The 18,966-nt window shown below is 43.0% G+C and overlaps 1 protein-coding gene across 3 annotated transcripts in view; it reads left to right on the forward strand.

Annotated features, from left to right (window-relative positions):
* PDCL3 (phosducin like 3) overlaps positions 1–18,966 on the forward strand; it is a 120,019-nt gene that overhangs the window by 36,690 nt on the left and 64,363 nt on the right. The gene's annotated exons all lie outside the window — the stretch shown is intronic.

Consider the following 18,966-nt stretch of genomic DNA (forward strand, 5'->3'; position numbering starts at 1 on the left):
GAATTTGTCCCACTTCATACTCAGAGGGGGTTAAAATTGTTGCCCTGAGTTAGAACTTCTGGGCTCTAACTTCCAGAAGCTTCTGGTCACTGAGTTTCTGCCTATGAGATGAAGCTAGCCAGGACTGATGATGGGGGTTTGTACGTGTTTTCAGATACACTCACCTCATGGGGGTTCCTGTGAATATTAAAAGAAATAACTCAAGTGGGGCATCAAACCTAGAGCTTGGCACATAATATGTGCTCATGTAATGTTGAGTATTGCTATTATCCTTAAGGGAGATACCCACTGCCCAGAGGGGACATGGGTGAGACTCAGATTGGCACTCCCACAAAGCTGACACTCCACATGTTCTGTGTCTCTCTGTGGGCTGTACTTTGAAGGCAGGACTTCCCTCCATGGGGCATTCCTGGTCTTTTCATACCTGTCTCTCTGGCTTATTCCATGGCAGTGGTGACTGTTGGGGGGGCAGTAGCCAGCCTGGGCTGCAGGGAGCCTTCCCATTCTGACTATGTCATGGCGCACGCCTCTCGATGTCCCAGGAGCTGGAGAGACCCAGTTCAAGTCCCAGTCCCGCCCATTCCAGCAGGGAGACCTTGGAAGAATGGCTTCATCTCCCAAGTTCCACGTCCCCATCTTTACATGGTGATAACCGCGCTAGCCTTATTGACTGAAGTAAAGGAATGACTGGTGGCTGAAGTAAAGGAATGACTGGTGGCACGTGCAGTGCTTGGGGGTTATTGAGTGGCTTTACCCCACACATGCTTGTCATTGTCATCATCTGTGATATCTCTGCAAGGCTCCTTGTTGAGGAGAAAACAAAGGGAAGTCCTTGAGAGAAACCAAGATCAGGAAGAAAGTCATGGGATTATCTTCAGAGGGTCTTCCATAACCCAGTCCCACCCTGAGCTCTTAGGAGTATTTCTGCATCTGTGTGAGCAAGCACACTAGCTTCCTTACCCTGGGGACTTGCCATGCTGTTTTGCTCACTGTCCTGCTCACATCTGCTCTTGGCTGCCTTATTTATTCCTCACTGTCCTCATCTGCTAGGGCCAGAGGCTCCATAAGGACAAGATCCCTTTCGAACAGAACATCACATATGTAGTCTCTGATTTGATCTGTGCTACGTGTGATGACCTGTATCACTTTGCTTATGCATGGTACAGCTGAATGCTGCCAAGAGGGAAGATGCTTTGGTTGTTGGCTCAAGCGCGCATTCAGGGATCCCTCCCGGTGCTTGACTAGCCTCCTGACCCAATTAGTAGTTGTCATCATCATCATCACCACCATCATCATCTGTTGATAGGACCTATCATTTATCACTCAAACTGGGACACTTTTAAATGTGAACGCGGGTGCTGTTGATGATTACTCCAGGACAACAGATGCGTCCAACTGAGATTGTCACCCTATTTATTGACCAAATACTGTTTGGAAGACTCTATGCTAAGCACTGTGCCTTCCTTGTCTTGAATCCATTCAATGCTCTGTTAGGTTCTATCTGTTCCCATTGTATGGATCAGAATACTGAGGCGTGAGAGCAGAAAGGACCTAGGCCAAGGTTGTATCACCTGTGAGTGGCAGAACCAGGCTGTCTGCGCCCATAGTCTGGGCCTGTGACCACATGTTGACCTACCTTCTGCTCACTTAGTCCTGCACTCAGGCATATCAAATGTGTGGGTAGCCACGTTACTCAGGCACTTGGCTAGGTATAGGGGCTACACAGGTAATGGAGAATTCTGGGATCCCTTAATAGGCTGGAAGTCAGACAGCTCTCAGTGTCCTTTGTTTATCTAGCTCTACATGGACCTCCAGAGCTAATTCACAAATGCCGGTGTGATGCGAGGAGTACTCTGGTCTTGGGCTGCAGGATGTGATTGTGGCATGGCAGCCTTCCTGCCACCTAGGGTTCAGTCTGGGAGCTGTCCATCTCCAGCTCAGATCCAGGGCTGGGGAGTGGGAGGTCCTTGTCAACACTGTCATACAGGGGAGCTGGAAATAGTTCAGGCGTTTCTCATTCTTGTCCAAAGCAGGGATCAACACAGTTGACATGGTGGCGACCCCGTGGGTGCTGCATGTATGTTATTATGGACTGACAGCGGGGGCAGCTATCTTTGCCTGGGCCATCACATGGTGAAGCCGCAGCAACTCTGTGCACTTATCAGAACAAAAGACTCCTGGCCACCCCGTGAACTACATACCTGCTATTCCTCTGGACAGCCTTCTCCCAGCTCCTCTCGTTTGCAGCTCCCTCTCCTCCAGTAACTAGGCAACCAGGGGAGCATGCGTCCCAGGTTGACCACTGTAGGGGCTGTGAACTCTGCAGTGGTCATGAACACCCCACATTTTCTGGAAATGCACTTACCCAAAGTGTCAATGTAAGGGTGGACAAGCAGGAAAGAAGACACAAAGAAATATCTAACGCAGTCACATTTAGAAAAGGGGTGGCGTATCAGTTTTCTTCACATTTATATTTCTAAGTAACTGAAAGTCATCCGGCATGATAGTTATCACTCCATTCCTGTCTCCCTGGCACAAGTTTCTAATCACTCTTCTTGGGAACTTTCTAAGAAGGGTACACTATTTTAGTCATCCTAAAGAACTTTTGTAATCAAAGACACAATCCAAAATGCCATATGCTTTACTATTTTGTATTACCAGCCAGTTGTGGGTAGTCTGGGCAATGGTGCTGAGCTATGGCCTGGACAGTAGAAAACTCTGCATCAGGCATGCATTATTGATACAGAGCATCGAAATACACCACATGATTTTTACATACGCTCCTCCTTCCTAATTACGTGATGATGTTTTATTATGAGTTTCATCACCAGTACTTTAGCCGACGTGTATACAGCACTGACTCTGTGCCAGGCGCTGTCCTAATCCCTTTGTATTTAGTAACATACTGAATACTCCCAACACCTCTGTGAAGCAGGGCTTTAGTGAGAATAACAATAGCTGCTTTAAGGAAGAGAAACAAAAACGAAGTGGCTCTAACCAGATGGAAGATTATCTCTCTCTCTCGTGACCACCTCTGTTCCAAGTTGGAAGGCAACATGGTCAGGCTGATGGCCCCTTTACCACTGTCTACATGTGCCTTCTAAAGTTGCTCTGATCCCGGCTACTCGAGCCATCAGAGGCGGAGGACAAGAGTGTAGTGGCAGACACTTGCTCTTCCAAGGCCTGACCTAGAAATAGCACGAGTCAGTCCCACTTATTCAGTGAGAGATGAAGTCACATGGCCAGGCTGCTGGGGAGGCTGGGAAACGTGGTAGAGCCCACCAGCACGTGCCACCCCACAGTTCTGCCGTTACAGAGAAGGGGGAGCAGCCAGGGACTTCTACCACGGAGAGCCACTATCTTGACATTTTACAGAAGAGGAAACTGAGGGACAGAGCAATGAAACTCCTTTGAGAGCAGAGATAATCAGTGTGGCTGGGATTCATACTTGGGTTGTCTGGCTTTTAGTCTATGCTTTCAATCATTATGCTGTATTAGACTTATAATACAATATTAGTTTTAACAATACAGATCTTCAAATTTCACCACTCACTATATTCTTCTATCCCAAAGCATCGAAGCCACTCATTTGTCAGTAAGATATGTTGAGATATCTGACATTGGATTGGAGAACTGCGTATCACCCATACTCTTCAGTCCAGAGTGAGAGCCAGGACTTGGCATTTAGAGCCCCAAGGAGCTTGTAGGGAGCAGACAGACAAGGGTCTCCTGAGAGACTGGCAGTGGGCAAGCCTTGCTCCTTGAGGGCTGGGAGGGGACCTGCTGCTCAGGGCTTGGTACAGAATATCACCTCCTTCTCCCTCAACTCTGACCAGCAACACTCCTTCCTGATGCTTTAAGCGACTTGATGGCCACAGCAGGAGCTGCTGAGAGGCAGGGAAGAACTGACAGCAGCCCAAAGCTGCACGGCTAACACATCCTTCAGCAAGGCAGGGGTCTGGGGGCATCTGCTCTCCTTGGCAGAATTTTCAGAGATTCTTTGCATCTTAAAGAGCTCATGGTGCTCTCATCAACTTCATCTCATCATGGTCTTGTTTTGTATTTCTCTTTTTTACCTTCATATACCATCATTTGTATGGGATTAGGAGATGGAGAAACTGGGAAGTCTGAAAAGCAAAAGAGCAATTTACAGTTATAAAGGCATCTCCTACATGCTACCTGGAGGTAGGCAGATCTTATCAGGCCCATGGTCAGAAGGGGAAGAGGAGGCCAGAGGAAGTCTAGAGGCAGCCATAGATCACTAGGGAGTAGCAGCAGGTTTACCCTTCCCAGTTCTGGCCCCGTCACCCAAAATACACTGCCTCAAGGTCTCTGGACTGATGGCGGTGTTCTTCTAAATTGGTTAGTTTTTCCTACTAGGGGTTGGCAGGGCCAGCAGAGAGGATGGCCTGGATCAGTTTAAGCAAACATCCTGATCCAGTGATTTATAACTTTCAGGAGGTTAAGAAACCAGTATTCCCGCTGAGTCAAGGACTTACATATTCACATACACTTTTGGGAGTTCCCAGACATGTTGAAACCCATCCAGGGGTTCCCTATGTAAGGACTGGGACTCCTCTCCTAAATTTCTCCACTTGATTTATTTGTTAATCAAACCTGTGAAAATGGATCAACTCAAATTTTTATCAGTAAGAGAATAGTTGAGTAAATCAGGGCAAATCCATGGGATGGAATACTTTGTAATAATTCAGAAGTAAGAGATAGTTATTATATATAACAATATGGAAAAATCTCCAAGACAGTAAAGTTTGAAAAGGAAAATAAAAAATTAGTTCATTTAATTGAAATACATATATTGAGACTCTGCTATGTGCTGGGGCAGCAGTAAGGAGCAAAACAGAAGTCCCTCTCCTGGGAGTCTGGGCCACTGGGAAATGGGACTGAGAGATGCGGTGGGTGAGCCACACAGGGCCATTTGGATCAGTTCTGAGGATGGCAGGGAGGGTTTTGAGCAGGGCCATGACATGATGGCTTTTACTTTTTAAAAGCTCAGTCTGGCTAGTGTGAAAAGCATTGCTTCTGGAGGTGGCTGAAGCAGGGTGAGCAGGTTAGGAGGCTACTGTAATAGTTTAGGCATGGCACTTTGTGGCCCCACCATGGGGGTGGGGGCAGGGTGAGAAGTGAGCAGGTTCTGGATGGCAGTGACCCTGGGATTTGTTGACAGTTCGGATTATGGAAAGAAAAGAGGAACCAAGGATTCCCAATCTGTGGCCAGTAAGTGGTGGGTAGACTGGGAGAGGAGCAGGTTCAGGAGGGGCAAAATCAAGGGTTCTGCCTTGGACCAGTTTGCAGGGCGTGTCAGAGGTCCCAGTTGAGATGTCAGGTGAGCAGGTGGTGGTCCAGCTTCAGGCTGGAGGAACATATTGAGAGCCAGCATCTTCTAACTGCTATGCAGTGCTGTAGGGCCAGGAGAGATCAAAGAGGTAGAGAAGTGGTCCCCGATGGAGCCAGGGACCATCCCTCATCCAGAGGTCACTCGTGTAAGGAGGACCCCAGCATGCGAGGTGGAGAAGGACCAGACAGTGAGCAGTGAGGTAGGAGGAGAGCCCAAAAAGGTCGGGCCCCTAAAACCAAGGGCAGAAAGAGCTTCAAGAGGGAGGGAGTAACCAGTTATAACAAATTCTGCCGATGCCACATACGTAAGATTATATCCATATAATCTTATGCATATATATTCAGCACCAGACATGTAGATTCATGGAGAGTTCCAGAAGAATACATATTACAGGGTTAAGGATTGGGATTGGAGGAGGAAGTAAAGGGAACTTCTTCATGCTCCTATATCAGGTGTCTGTTGGTTACTCATGTCATTCAAAAAGAACAATAAATTTAAAATGGGGGAACTATCTCCCAGGGAGAGGGTCTCTCCTTGCTTGGGCCCCCTGCCTTGTACTTCCCACTTCCCTTTTATAAGGAGGGCTTACAGCTCCCAAACTGGCATCCCTCCTCCTCCCCAACCTGGGGCTGACTCCAAAGTCCAGCCCTTTCAGCATGTCCCCATTCTGCATTGCAAGGGGCCTTACTCCCCTCGCAGCCGTCTTCTAAACCAGTTCAGACAGGCAGGGAAAAGTAATTCCACAATCGGTTGCAGCTCTTTGTGAAGGTATAAAGAATATGTGACGCTGTGACATTTGCAACAGACTGCCACATTGATGGGGTTTTGTCTGTGGTGGTGGTTTTATCAATGGTTTTTCCTGAGCAATTTCAGACTCTGTTTTGTGCAGATGATTGAAGACATTCTGGAAATTTCTTTCTTTTTGAATGATCCATTCCACCCAGACATCCGAACCCTTTGAGGCAAAACAAATACAACGCACACACACTCACACTCACACACACTTTGAATCTCTGTCAAGCTGAGCGTCTCAGAGTAAATGAGCCAATTTGTTTTCATTTAAATATGTAAGTAGGAGAAGCAAACCTAATGGACATGCATGAGAGAACGCAGAGCTGTAAGCTGGAAAAAAATGCAGATGAATTTGTCACATGTCTCGTGATAAATGATATTTGTGCAATTAAACAGAGCCAGCCTGGTGGCCATGAACACCTCAATGCATTACATTTTTATCTGCAGGGCCGTTACCCTCATGTTTCCTGTCACAGAGTCTAAACATCACAACTCTGCGGAGGAGGGGCACTTTGACTGCAAGGATGCTGAGTTATGCCAAGCAGTACAGAAAAGTAGGTCAGTGGGTCACCTGTGCAAGCCTGAACAGAAGGAAAGTTTGTCTGACCCTGGTGAGGCCCAGGGCTCCCAGAGCCCGCTCAGCAACTGGTGGAAACCCTGGGTCACGGGGGCAGCCAGATAGCTGCATCCAGGGAGCAAGAAGACCCTAGGAAAAACAGAGTCAAGCCAGTGTTGTGGAGATGCAGGAAGAGTGAAAGATGGGACTGAGAGAATCCAGACATCTATGGCACAGAAAACAAAAGAGTGCCATGGATGTTTGGTGCCCAGAACAGTGGGGTGCCCAGATTTGGAGGGCTTGCTCCTTCCTGTACAGATCTAGACTCCAAGTGCATTACTTGAATCTACTTGAAGAACAAGTAGTTGAATCATGGTTTAATCATAGCCTTTCAGAGCTATCAGGGAGCTTGGGGATTTATTTAGCTCAACCTCCCACCCGGAGCAGGAATTCATTCCCCAGAACCCCCAGCAGAGGGCCTGAATATCCAACTCCACCAAACTCAAGGAGTAATGGGCGCTCAGGGGTATGTGGGTTCCATTGCTGTCTACCATGCTGAAGATTTGACATGGGGTGCAGCCTGCAGGGTCTGCCCACCTGCAGAGTGGCTGGTGTTAATCTGCTGGACTGAGGAGTGTCCCCTTCCTTTCTCGCATCCTGTTCATGAGCCTTCCCATAAAGACATCCCCTATGGAAACCAGCAACAGGGGCTCAAGGCCCGCTTAGGGATACCGAATCTGTCCCCTACCCTCCAAATGACCACCTGTTTGGTCCTGCTTCTGCCCTTGGAGCTACAAGAACTGGTGTCCTTCCCCCTCCTACCTGACAAACCCGGAGTCTGCCTGCCACGTGCCCCTTGGTCTTCCCATTGCTCACCCACACTGGTGGCTTCTCCCGTACATGGCTTCCGGCACCTTCACCATCCTGGTGACCTTCTGGTCTGGCTCTGCCTCTTTTCAGTTCCCCAAGTGTGAGTTGTGCATCCAGAGGACCCAGAAGCATTTTCCTTATCTAATTAGCACTCCTCCAACCCTAGGAGCATGGATTTTTATTTTACAAAACAAACTGGGAACATTTAAAACTCCAGAATGGGGTTTGGATCAAAACAATGTTAGCAGTTTTGACGATTCTTTGGGACAGGTTGAGAAAGACTGGCAGAGTCCCACGAGCTAGAGAGTTGTGGCTCTGAGGAGGAGGATAGTCTCCTGGGCGCCAAGGCCAGCAGAGGGACGCGGGAGGGCTGGAACTGCCCTGGGCCTCAGAGGCTTTTCAGGGGCAGGGAGACCTTACTTGTGTGCAGGTTGTAGCCTTGCATCTCAGGGCTACTTTTTGATCAGCAGCAGAGTCTCTAGACCTGGGGACTTTGGCTAAGGGGAAAAAGGGAGCTGTTCTCTCTAAACCAGGAGTTTTCCTTCACACCTGGAGAAAATATCTGGGTCTCAAATCCTGGGACCTCAGGAGAATATACTCTTCATGTTAGTGGCATGGGTCAGGATGGACCCTGGGCTCACCTCCTGCATGCTCCCACCTCAGAGAAGAGAACCCCACAGTTCCTGTTCTAAGCCTGCTTGACCCCACCATCACATGCTGGAGTCTTCTGTGAGGACACTGGGGTCCCCCCGGCTCGGTCAGAGGCCCATGCACGCTGGGCTTCAGCGCCCACTGTGGTTACTCAAACTCTGACTTGAGTGTTTCTTTGGCAGGTTATCTCACAGATTCCCCTTGATAAGGATCCTTTTCCTTATGCTTGCTCTCACGGCTTCTGCCCGTTTTCTAGATTGCACCTGGCAAACCTTAAACTGCCATGTCCCCACAACTATTTCACCGGCAGTTACTGCCCACACCCCGGGGGCAGGTGGATTGTGTGGAGCCCTCAGACCCCACCATGTTCCCTGTACACTGATATTAATCAAGAAAGCAAATAAATGGCACAGCTTTCCACTCTGTTGTTATTCCTTCTAAAATATCACTCTTGATCACTATGTTGAGACAAAATTTACTAGGACTTCAAACTGGCATTTCTAAGAGTTCCTACCTCAGATTGTAAATTAGGACTGATTCTCTATATAGTTCTCTGTGCAGAGGATGACGACTCAGTGTCTGGTGGATGCTAGAAGTGAGCACACCCAGCTCTGCCAAGTTCCAGGGTCTGAGGTGGGGCTACTGGGCACAGAGAGGATTTGTACCTTGAAGTGGTTTGGACCACAGGACAGTGAGTCCCTAGAAGACACTTTCTGTATCACAGCACCCCACAAAGCTGACTCAGAGCAAGGAGAAAAAAGATGCTTTGAGCTACAAGATGCAATCTCACTGCCACCCTGAGCTCCCCCCTCTCAGGAAGTGGGGACCATTTCTCGAGATAAGAAACAGTAACTGCATAGATAATGTTCTCACACCAAAGGTGGCGAGCTAGAAACAAGCTGGATGTGCCTGTGCTTGAAGGGGGTGTGGTAATGATAGGTCCTCAGCAGGTCTCTCTCTGGGGCCACATCGATACTGGGTAACCCAGGGGACAAATATCCTGCAGGAGAGCCCACATAAAACACTTCTCCTTCTGCAGCTTTGCAAACAGCCAAGTGCCACGGGGAGCCAGCAACAAGGAGATGAACACGGTGAGCGGGCAGAGCAGTCAGTGAGCTCAGGCCACATTATCTGTCTTACTCAATGGTGAGCACAAAAGCTGGTGGCGGTGTAAATAAAACCTGCTTTAGGCAGCTGTGAATGGCACTGTGATGACCACGAGGCATCTGTTGGCCTCCTGAGTGCAAGCCACACTTATCTCTTCCTGTCTGCAATAACATGGATCCCACTGCCCTGTAATCTCTCTGCATGCGTGTTTAGCATACCACTGGATGGAAAGCAGCTCAAGAGGACTTAGGTCTTGTTCATCTTTTCCCCCCAGCTAAGTAATAATAGCCAGCATTTAGGCAGCACTTACTGTATGCTAGGCTCTGTGCTAAATAGGTCACATACATTATCTTTTGTTTCTCACACCAATTCAGGGTGGTTGATAATGTTTTCCTGATTCTAAGGAAGGGGAACAGGCCTCATATTACCCACTGGTAAGTGATGAAGTGAGGATTCATATGAGACAGGGTGATTTGGCAAACAGACTCCTAACCATTGTAGCCCATAGCAATTTCCGTAAACCTGTGCCTCTCTCCAGGGCACCCACCACAGACCAGAAGTCATCACTTCCAAGGTCCCAGGGCTTCATATCAGCACCGACTGACAGCTCATACCAAATCCAGTCTTTTCTGACAGCACTGGTAGAGACCCTCCACATGAGCTGTTAGCTGCCTGGGAACAGGAACCATTGTTTATTCCTCTCTGTTGCCCCGAGAGATTCCAGGCCAGTGCCTTGCATGTAGAAAATGCTCAAGTGTTTAATTGAATTCAATGTACTCATTTCTCATCTAAGGTTAATAGACGGGCCCAACATAGGGTCCTTTGAGACTAAACAACACTGAGTATTGAATTTGTAACCACGATGTGCTTCATAATAAGCATAATAAAATATGAACCCAAGAAAGAAACGAACTCCTAGCAGAAGCTGTATTGCAAGTCTGAATCATGTCCAGTGATTTTACAAGTACACATGTGAAGTGGCTCTTTGCTGGTTGCTATGAGAACCAGCACTCAGAAGCCCTGTCCAACCATAGTCTTCACAGTTGTGCATGTCCTGTGTATGTGTGACAGATGCAGAGCATGTACTGAAAGTAAACACCAGTGCTCTTGACATGTAAGATTGTCCTTGGAAAAGGTAAATACCCACAACTGAAACTTTTCCAAGTATCTGTTGATAAATGTCCTGACAGTCTTCCATGCCTACTTCATCAGATGATATCATCCATTATAAGGGAATTCTCAGGGTTCACTGAGAAGCTACTATGTGGTGGGCTCAGTGCTAAGTGTTGTGTGAGAACTAAAAAGCCAGAGCAGGGGCACCTGGGTGGCTCAGTTGATTAAGCGTCTGCCTTCGGCTCAGGTCATAGTCCCAGGGTCCTGGGATTGAGCCCCACTTCGGGCTCCCTGCTCAGCAAGAGAGCCTGCTTCTCCCTCTGCCTGCCGCTCCCCCCCACTTGTGCTCTCTCTCTCTCTCAAATAAATAAATAAAATCTTAAAAAAAAAAAAAAAAAAAAGCCAGAACAGCTATCCTTGACACTGAGAAAATTTTAGTCCTGTTGAGAACCCACATCCAGGAAACAGATCCTTTGTGTACTTTTCTCAGTTTCCCCAGTAGTAACAATTTGTAAAACTATAGTATAATAACACAACCAGGATATGGACACTGCTCCAATCCACTGGTTTATTCATACTTCCCAAATTTTCCTTGTATTTGTGTGTGTGTGTGTGTGTATTTGGTCCTATACAGTTTTATCACCTAAGTGGGTTCATGTATCCACAACACAGTCAAGATGTTGAATAGTTTCAACATCATAAGTGTCCCTCTTTCTCTTTCATAATAATACCCGCCTCTATCTACCCCCAATCCCATCCTTAATCCTTGGCAGCCACTAGTCATTTCAAAAATGTTATATAAGTGAAATAATACAGCATGTAACCTTTTGAGATTGGCTTATTTTCATTCATCATAAATCACCAGAGATTCACCGAAGTTATTGAGTGTGCTAATAATTCATTCCTGTGTATTGCTGAGTAGTATTCTGTGGTATGGATGTACCAGTTCGTTTAACCATTCACCTATGAAAGGATATTGGGGTGAATTCCAGTTTGGACTATAACAAATAAAGCTGCTGTGAACAGTCATATACAGGTTTCTGTGTAAATGCAAGTTTTCATTTCTCAGGCATAAAAGATGAAAGTATAATTGCTGAGTCATATGGAAGTTGCATGTTTAGTTTTATAGGAAACTGTCAAACTCTTTTCCAGAGTGGATGTACTATTTGACATTACCACAAGCAATGCATGAGAGATCCAGTTTTTTCCTCATCCTTTCCTGCTTTTAGTATTGTCACTATTTGTTTTTAAGATTTATTTATTTATTTTAGAGAGAGAGAGAGTGAGAGAGCATGCGCAGGGAGGTTGGGAGGGGCAGAGGGAAAGACTCTCAATGGACTCCCAGCTGAGTGAGGAGCCCAACAGAGGGCTCGATCTTACGACCCTGAGATCATGACCCCGAGATCATGACCTGATCCAAAACCAAGAGTTGGATGCTTAACCGACTGAACCACCCAGGCGCCCCTTGTCACTATTTTTTATTTCAGTCATTATGATACATGTGAAGTGGTGTCTCATTGTTTTTAATTGGCATTTTCCTCATGGCTAAGGACATTGCACATCTTTTCATGTGCCTATTTACTGTCTGTAGATCCTCTTTGGTGAAATGTCTATACATGTCTTTTGCCCAGTATGTAATTGGATTTTTTGGTATTTGCTATTGAGTTTTGTGCCTTCTTTATATAGCCTAGATACTAGTCCTTTGTCAAATATATGGTGTGTAATATTTTCTTCCAGTCTGTAGCTTGGTTTTTCATCTTTTGAACATGAGCTGTCACAGAGCAAAAGTATTTAATTTTGATGAGGACCAACTTGTCAATTTTTCCTTTTATGAATCATGCTTTTGGTGTCCAGTCTAAGAACACTTTGCATAGTTCTGGTTCCTGAAGACTTCTTCATACAGTTTTTTTCTAAAAGTTTATAATTTTGCATTTTACTTCCTAAATCCATAATCCATTTTGAATTAATTTTGTCTAAGGTGTGAGGTTTATCTCGTGGTTCTTTTTTTTTTTGGCCTACAAATGTCCAGTCGCTCCAACACCACTTATTGAAAAGGCTGTCCTTCCTCTATTGAGTGGCCTTCGCATCTTGTCAAAAATTAATTGGGCATATTTGTGTGGGTCTGTTTCTGAGTTTGCTATTTTCCATTGATCTATGTGTTTAGCCCTATATCACTACCATGCTATTTTGACTACCGTAGTTATACACAGGCCTTAATAGTGGGTAGAATGATTCCTCCCACTTTATTGTTCTTTGTCAGGATTGTTTTAGCTATTCTAGGGCCTGTGCTTTACCATATAAGTTTTAGAATAAGATTGTCTATATCTACAGAAAACCTTGCTTGGATTTTCTTAGCAATTGCTTAAACCTGTAGATCAATTTAGGGAAAACTGACATCTTTACTACGTTGAGTGTTCCAATCCATGAACACAATATGGCTTGCCATATATTTAGGTCTTTCTTTATTTCTTTCATCACATTTTATAATTTCAGCATAGAGATCCTGTACATGGTTTTGTTAAGTGTACCCGTAAGTATTTCATTTTCTTTGGAGTCATTATAAATGGTATTATATTTTTTAACTTTTGATTTCCACATGTTCATTGTTTGTATATAGAAATGCAATTCATTTTCTTTGTTGATTTTGTATCTTGTGAGCTTACTGAGCTCACTTAGTAGTCCTAAAAGGTTTTTCATAGATTCCTGGGGAAAGCATTCAGTCTTTCCTTATTAAGTATAAGATTAGTTGTAATTTCTTTTTTGTAGAAATTCTTTGTCAAGTTGAGGTTAGTTCTTTCAATTCCTAACTTGCTGAGATTTTTATTATGAATCGTGTTGGATTTTATCAAATGCTTTTTTTGTGCCAACTGATATGATTATATGATATTTCTACATTAGCTTATTGATGTGAAGCCTAACATTGAATGATTTTTTTGAGTGTTGAATCAGACTTGCATACCTCAAAGAAATCCCACTTCTTTATGGTGTATACTTCTTTTCATACCTTATTGGATAACGTTTGTGAATATTTTGTTGAGGGTTTTAACATCTAATTTCACAAGAGTTTTTGGTCTGTATTTTCTTTGTACTGTTTTTTTCTGGTTTTAGTATTAGGGTAATATTAGCCTTATAAAATGAGTTGGTACATGTTCCTTCTTGCTCTGCTTACTGGAGGAGATTGTATAAAACTGGTGTTAATTCTTTAAATGTTTGGAAGAATTCTGTAGTGGCCTAGAGATTTCTTTTGTGGAAACTTTTCAGTTATTAACTTGATTTCTTTAATAGTTAGAGAGTTATTCTGATTATCTACTTTTGGTTGATGTGGTAGTTTGTGGTTTTTAAAGAATTAGTCCATTTCTTTGAAGTTGTCAAATACATGAGTTTAATGTTATTCATAGTATTCCCTTATTATCTTTTTAATGGATGCAGGACTTGTAGTGATATACCCCATTTCATTTCTAATAGTGATGATATGTCTTTCATTTTATTTTTTCCAGTCTTGTTAGAGATTTATCAATTTTATTGATTGTTTTTGAAAAGCTGGCTTTTGTTTTTTATCGATTTTCTCTATTTTTTTCCCATTTTAAATTTCATCTCTACTCTTTCCTTTCTTTTGCTTGCTTTGGGTTTATTTTGCTCTTCTCTTTTAGTTTCTTGAGGTAGGAACTCAGATTATTGATTTTAGATCTTCTTCTTCTTTAACATGAGCATTTAGGGCCATAAATTTCTTCACATTATTTCTTTAGTTGCATCCCACAAATTTTGATATGCTGTATTTTTGTTTTCATTCAGTTCTATGTATTTTTTTAAAATTTCCCTTTAGATTCTTTTGACCCACTAATTGTTTATAATTGTGTTGTTCATTTTCCACTTACTTAATTATTTTTCTGTTGTTGATTTCTTCTCTGATTCCATTGCGGCCAGAGACCACACTATGATTTCAATTCTTTAAAATTTGTTGAGGTTTGTTGTATGGCCCATAACATAGTCTACTTGGTGAATGTTCCATGGGCGCTGGAAAAAAAATGTTTAGCTTAGTACTGTTTGATGGAGTTTACTGTATATGCCAAGTAGATCCTATTGTTCGATTGTGTTATTCAGATCTTCTGTATCATTGCTGATTTTCCATCCAGCAGTTCTTTCAGTTTCTGAGAGGGAAGTGTTGAAGTCTTCAGCTGTAATTGTGGATTTTTCTATTTTTCCTATTAGCTCTATTGTTTTTGCTTCATGTATTTTGAGACTCGGTTGTTTGGTGCATTCACATTTAGCACTGTTATATCATCTTTATGGATTGATCCCTTTATCTTTATGTAATGTTCCTCTTTATCTCTTTAAAATAAAGTCAGTCCTGATTTTTTTTAAAAATTGTTTTCATGGCTTATTTTCCCCATCTTTTACTTTTAACCTACCTGTGTCACTGAATTTGAGATGAGTTTTTATATAAACAGTTGGGTTATTTTTTAAAATCCAATCTGCCATTTGGAGTGTTTAGACCATTTATATTTAAGGTAATTATTTATATGTTAGTGCTTAAGTCTGCCATTTTATTATTTGGTTTCTATTTGTTTCTTTTGCTTCTCATTCCTCCATTTCACATTTCTTGACTTCCTGCAGGTTACTTGAATAATTTTAAGATTCCATAATGATTTATTTATAGTGTTTTCTTTTTGGAGATTTATTTATTTATTTGAGAGAGAGAGGGGCAGGGAGAAGGAGAGAGAAACCCAAGCAGATTCCCTGTTGAGTGCAGAGCCTGACACAGGACTCCATCTCACAATCCTGAGATCACCACCTGAGCTGAAACCAAGAGTTGGACACTTAACTGTGCCACCCAGGCGCCCCTATTTATAGTGTTTTCGAGAATATCTCTTTGTATAAGTTTTATAGTGGTTACTCTGAGTATCACAATATATACATGTGACTTAGTACAGTCTACTGATATCAATATTTTACCTTAAATTGAGGTATGGAAATCTCAGTTCCATTTGGTCCTTTTACCTTCCTCATTTTTAAATATCATTTTCTTGCACATCAGATGGTGTTATAATTTTTATTTCAATAATAAAATATGATTTCTAAGGTTTATGAAGAAAAAGATAGTCTATAGTATCCTTATTTCTGCTTTTTTCATTGTTCCCTTTTTCTTTCCAATACTCTAATATTCCTTCTTTTATCATTTACTTTCTGTTTGCAGAACTTCCTTTAGCCAATCTTTCATTGTAGGTATGCTAGCAATAAACTCTTTTAATTTTCCTTTGTTTGAGAATCTTTTTTATTTCCTCTTCATTCTTGAAGAAGAATTTTACCAGATACAGAATTTGCAGTTGGCAATTCTTCTCTCTCAGCACTTGAAAAGTATGCCACTTTCTTCTGGCTTCCATGATTTCATATGCGAAATCAAATTCAAATTGCTGTTCCCCTATGGGTAAGGTATTGTTTCTGTTCGACTGATTTCAAGACTTTTGTTTGATTTTAGTTTTAAAAGTTAAATTATGGTGTGTTTTGATGTGGATTGCTTTGGGCTTATGCTGTTGGATCTGTAGGTTTGTGTCTTTTGCCAAATTCAAGACATTTTTATCATTGTTTCTTCAAATACTCTTTCCTTGCCCTCTTTCTCCTCTCCTTCTGGGACTCTTAAGGTTATAAGGGTTGGGTCTTTTCTTAACATTTCCCAGTTCTCTGAATCTCTGATCATTTTTTTCAGTCTATTTTCTCTGTTTTTCAAATTGGGTGACTTCTGTTGTCTGTCTGCAAGTCCACTGATTCTATCCTCTTTCACCTCCATTCAACTATTGAGCCCATCCAGTAAGGTTTTTCTGATTTCTGTCATTGTGTTTTCAGGTCTGTAATTTTCATTTGGTTCTTTTTTTTTTTTTTTTTTTTTTTTATGGCTTCTGTTTCTTTAGTCAGATTTTTTTTCATTTATTTCAAGAGAATTTGTTATCAATTATTGAAACATTTTTATAATGGCTACTTTAGAAATCTTATCAATAATTCTAATACCTGATTCATCTCAGTGTGGGTGTTAGTTCCTTTGTCTTTCCTCATTCAAGATGTGATTTTTTTGGTTCTTGGTCTGACAGGTGATTTTTTTTTTTATTCTATCTTGGAAACTTTGTCTATTATATTAGGAGACTGAGTTCTGTTATCTTTACATTAGTTGTATACCCAGTTTAGGTTTAGTATGGGTGTCTTGCCCTAGTTTTATAGGCTCTAGTTCCAATAACAGTTTAATTTTAAGAGTCTTTGACCTGCCTGTCTTATCTGGTGCTGTTGGGCTCCAGCTGGCCCCTGCTGCTGCTGCCACCTGAGGGGATAGGAAGGCTTTTGCCAGACCTGGATGTTGGGTTTCTTTTAGTGGGGAGGGTTATACCTACCACTACTTCCTAGATACCTTGGTATTTCTGGGCAGGGCAGGCAATTCTCTTAGAGAGCGACAGAGTGGGGGAAAAGGGAAGATGACCCAGGGCCAACCCCTGAGGGACCCCCAACATGTAAACATTGTGTAGTGGAAGAGTTTCTGGCAATGCAGAAGGAGGGGCAGAATAATAGAGGTGCTGGGAGTACACTATCCCAGAGACCAGAGAGAAAAGGATTTCAAGGAGAGAGTGGCCAAGCTATACCAAAGGCTGTTGAAAAGTCATGTAAGAATGAACCCTGAAAAGTTTTCATTGGATTGGGCTGTATAGTTGTATGGTGGTCATTGGCTAGGGCAATTTTGATGGAGTGGTGAGGTGGAGGCTGGAATGAAGCAGTTTGAAGATTTTGATATTCTGTCTAGTTAAGGCTGCCACAGTAGCAATGCAAGGCTTCCAGCATGGAAAGTGAGAAGAGAAGGATGCCTGGAAATCAAAGGTATCTCTTTGCATGAAAATAGGAAGAAGAGCTGTAGGAGAAAAAAAAGGAACAATAAGAGACTGCAGCCATTTGCATTAAAATCAACATCTGTGTGCTCTTCGGTCCCCAATGTCCTCTATAGTCATCTTTGGAGGCCCTGCCCTGACTCCATCCTCCAGTTCTCAGTCGACCCTTCCTGCTGTTGTCTTCACATTTGTAGCATTCCCATGGCCCTTACACCCTCTGCCCATGGATTTACCACTTGATCACTTATTGCTCCATGCTCTGGCTTGCCTTCCCCCACTGGACAGTCAAGTTTCCATTTTGCCAGTCGGTTCATGCAGTGTTGAAAGAATATAATGGCTACTTTTAGAAAGGAATCCTCTCCAGAATGACACTGAAGGTCACTTCCTATTGTAGAAACTTTTGTGGAGAGAAGAAAAATCACCAATTAGGTGTCCCCTGGATTGCAATTTTAAGAGATGTTGGCTATCCAAACTGTCTCCCCAAAGCCCAGGTAAACTCTAAGAAAGAACAGCAATCATTGTTTTTACAATTAGTTAGAGGATTTTACAGTGAGCACGTTAATTTTAGTGAGAACATGAATAGAGAGTAGACTTCTATTTTATGCAGTCAGGAAACATTATAGCCATTACCACACATCTGTAGACAGTGTACGAATAACCCTTCTCAAGGACCTTCTTAAAGTGTGGTAAATGGAATGTGTTTATTTGGAAATATAAGTTCTATTCTCAGATCTGCTCAATGAGATGGGTTGTAAGTACTATAAATATTTCAGATAATTATCTGGATCTTGTTCTTCATTTGAAAAAATAGATTAAATCCTCCCTAATGGTACATTTTAGCTCTAATATTATAAGACTTTTCACACACTTTCACTATTTAAAATAATTAAAGATTTGGGGGTGTCTTTGCCTCTAACCACATGCTGTTGTTTTATCAAATGCTTACTTCTTGATCAGAGTCACAACCCACAATTATTAAATACTTTCCATAGAGAATTATATTGTATGGAAGTTTCTAGAAAAGCAGGAATGCTGCTTTCTTAGCCAGCCAGCTCAGTGATGGCGTACTACAGAGATGTGATCCCATTGTAGAGTGAAGGACGTGCAGGACACCATGGGCTCCTTCCCAGGGAAGCATAACTAAGCAAGAACCATTTAGCAGAGCTAAATGCTAGTCCAGGTTTCTCGCTCCCTCTCTCCCTTTCTCTCCCTTACTCCCTTTATGAAAGAGAGAAAAACAAGATTGCCTGAGCTAATGCCTATAGACCTCTGAACACCATCATAATAGCCCAGCATGGAAAGGTAGCCCAGCTTGGTTATGCCCTGGAAAGCAAGAGCAGCAAGCAGCCACATCAGCCTGGGCATGTGGAGCACACCCCCACCCAGGGCAGCCTAGGACCAGGTCTCACACTCAAGCCCAGATACCATGACTGTGCCAAACTCCCTACTGCCTTCCTCCTTCCATTAAGTCCTAGGTCAAGGCCCTCTTCTTCCAGTGTATTAGTCAGGATTCTCCAGGAAAATGGAACCAATAGGATGTCTGTATGTTTCTCTCTCTCTCCCTCTCTCTCTCTCTCTCTCTCTCTCCAGAGAGCTATATATCTTTATCTATCTATCTATCTATCTATCTATCTATCTATCTATCTATCTATCTATCT

The sequence above is a fragment of the Mirounga leonina genome, unplaced genomic scaffold, assembly GCF_011800145.1.
Source record: "Mirounga leonina isolate KUSES-001 unplaced genomic scaffold, KU_Mleo_1.0 Mir_125, whole genome shotgun sequence".
NCBI lineage: Eukaryota > Metazoa > Chordata > Mammalia > Carnivora > Phocidae > Mirounga > Mirounga leonina.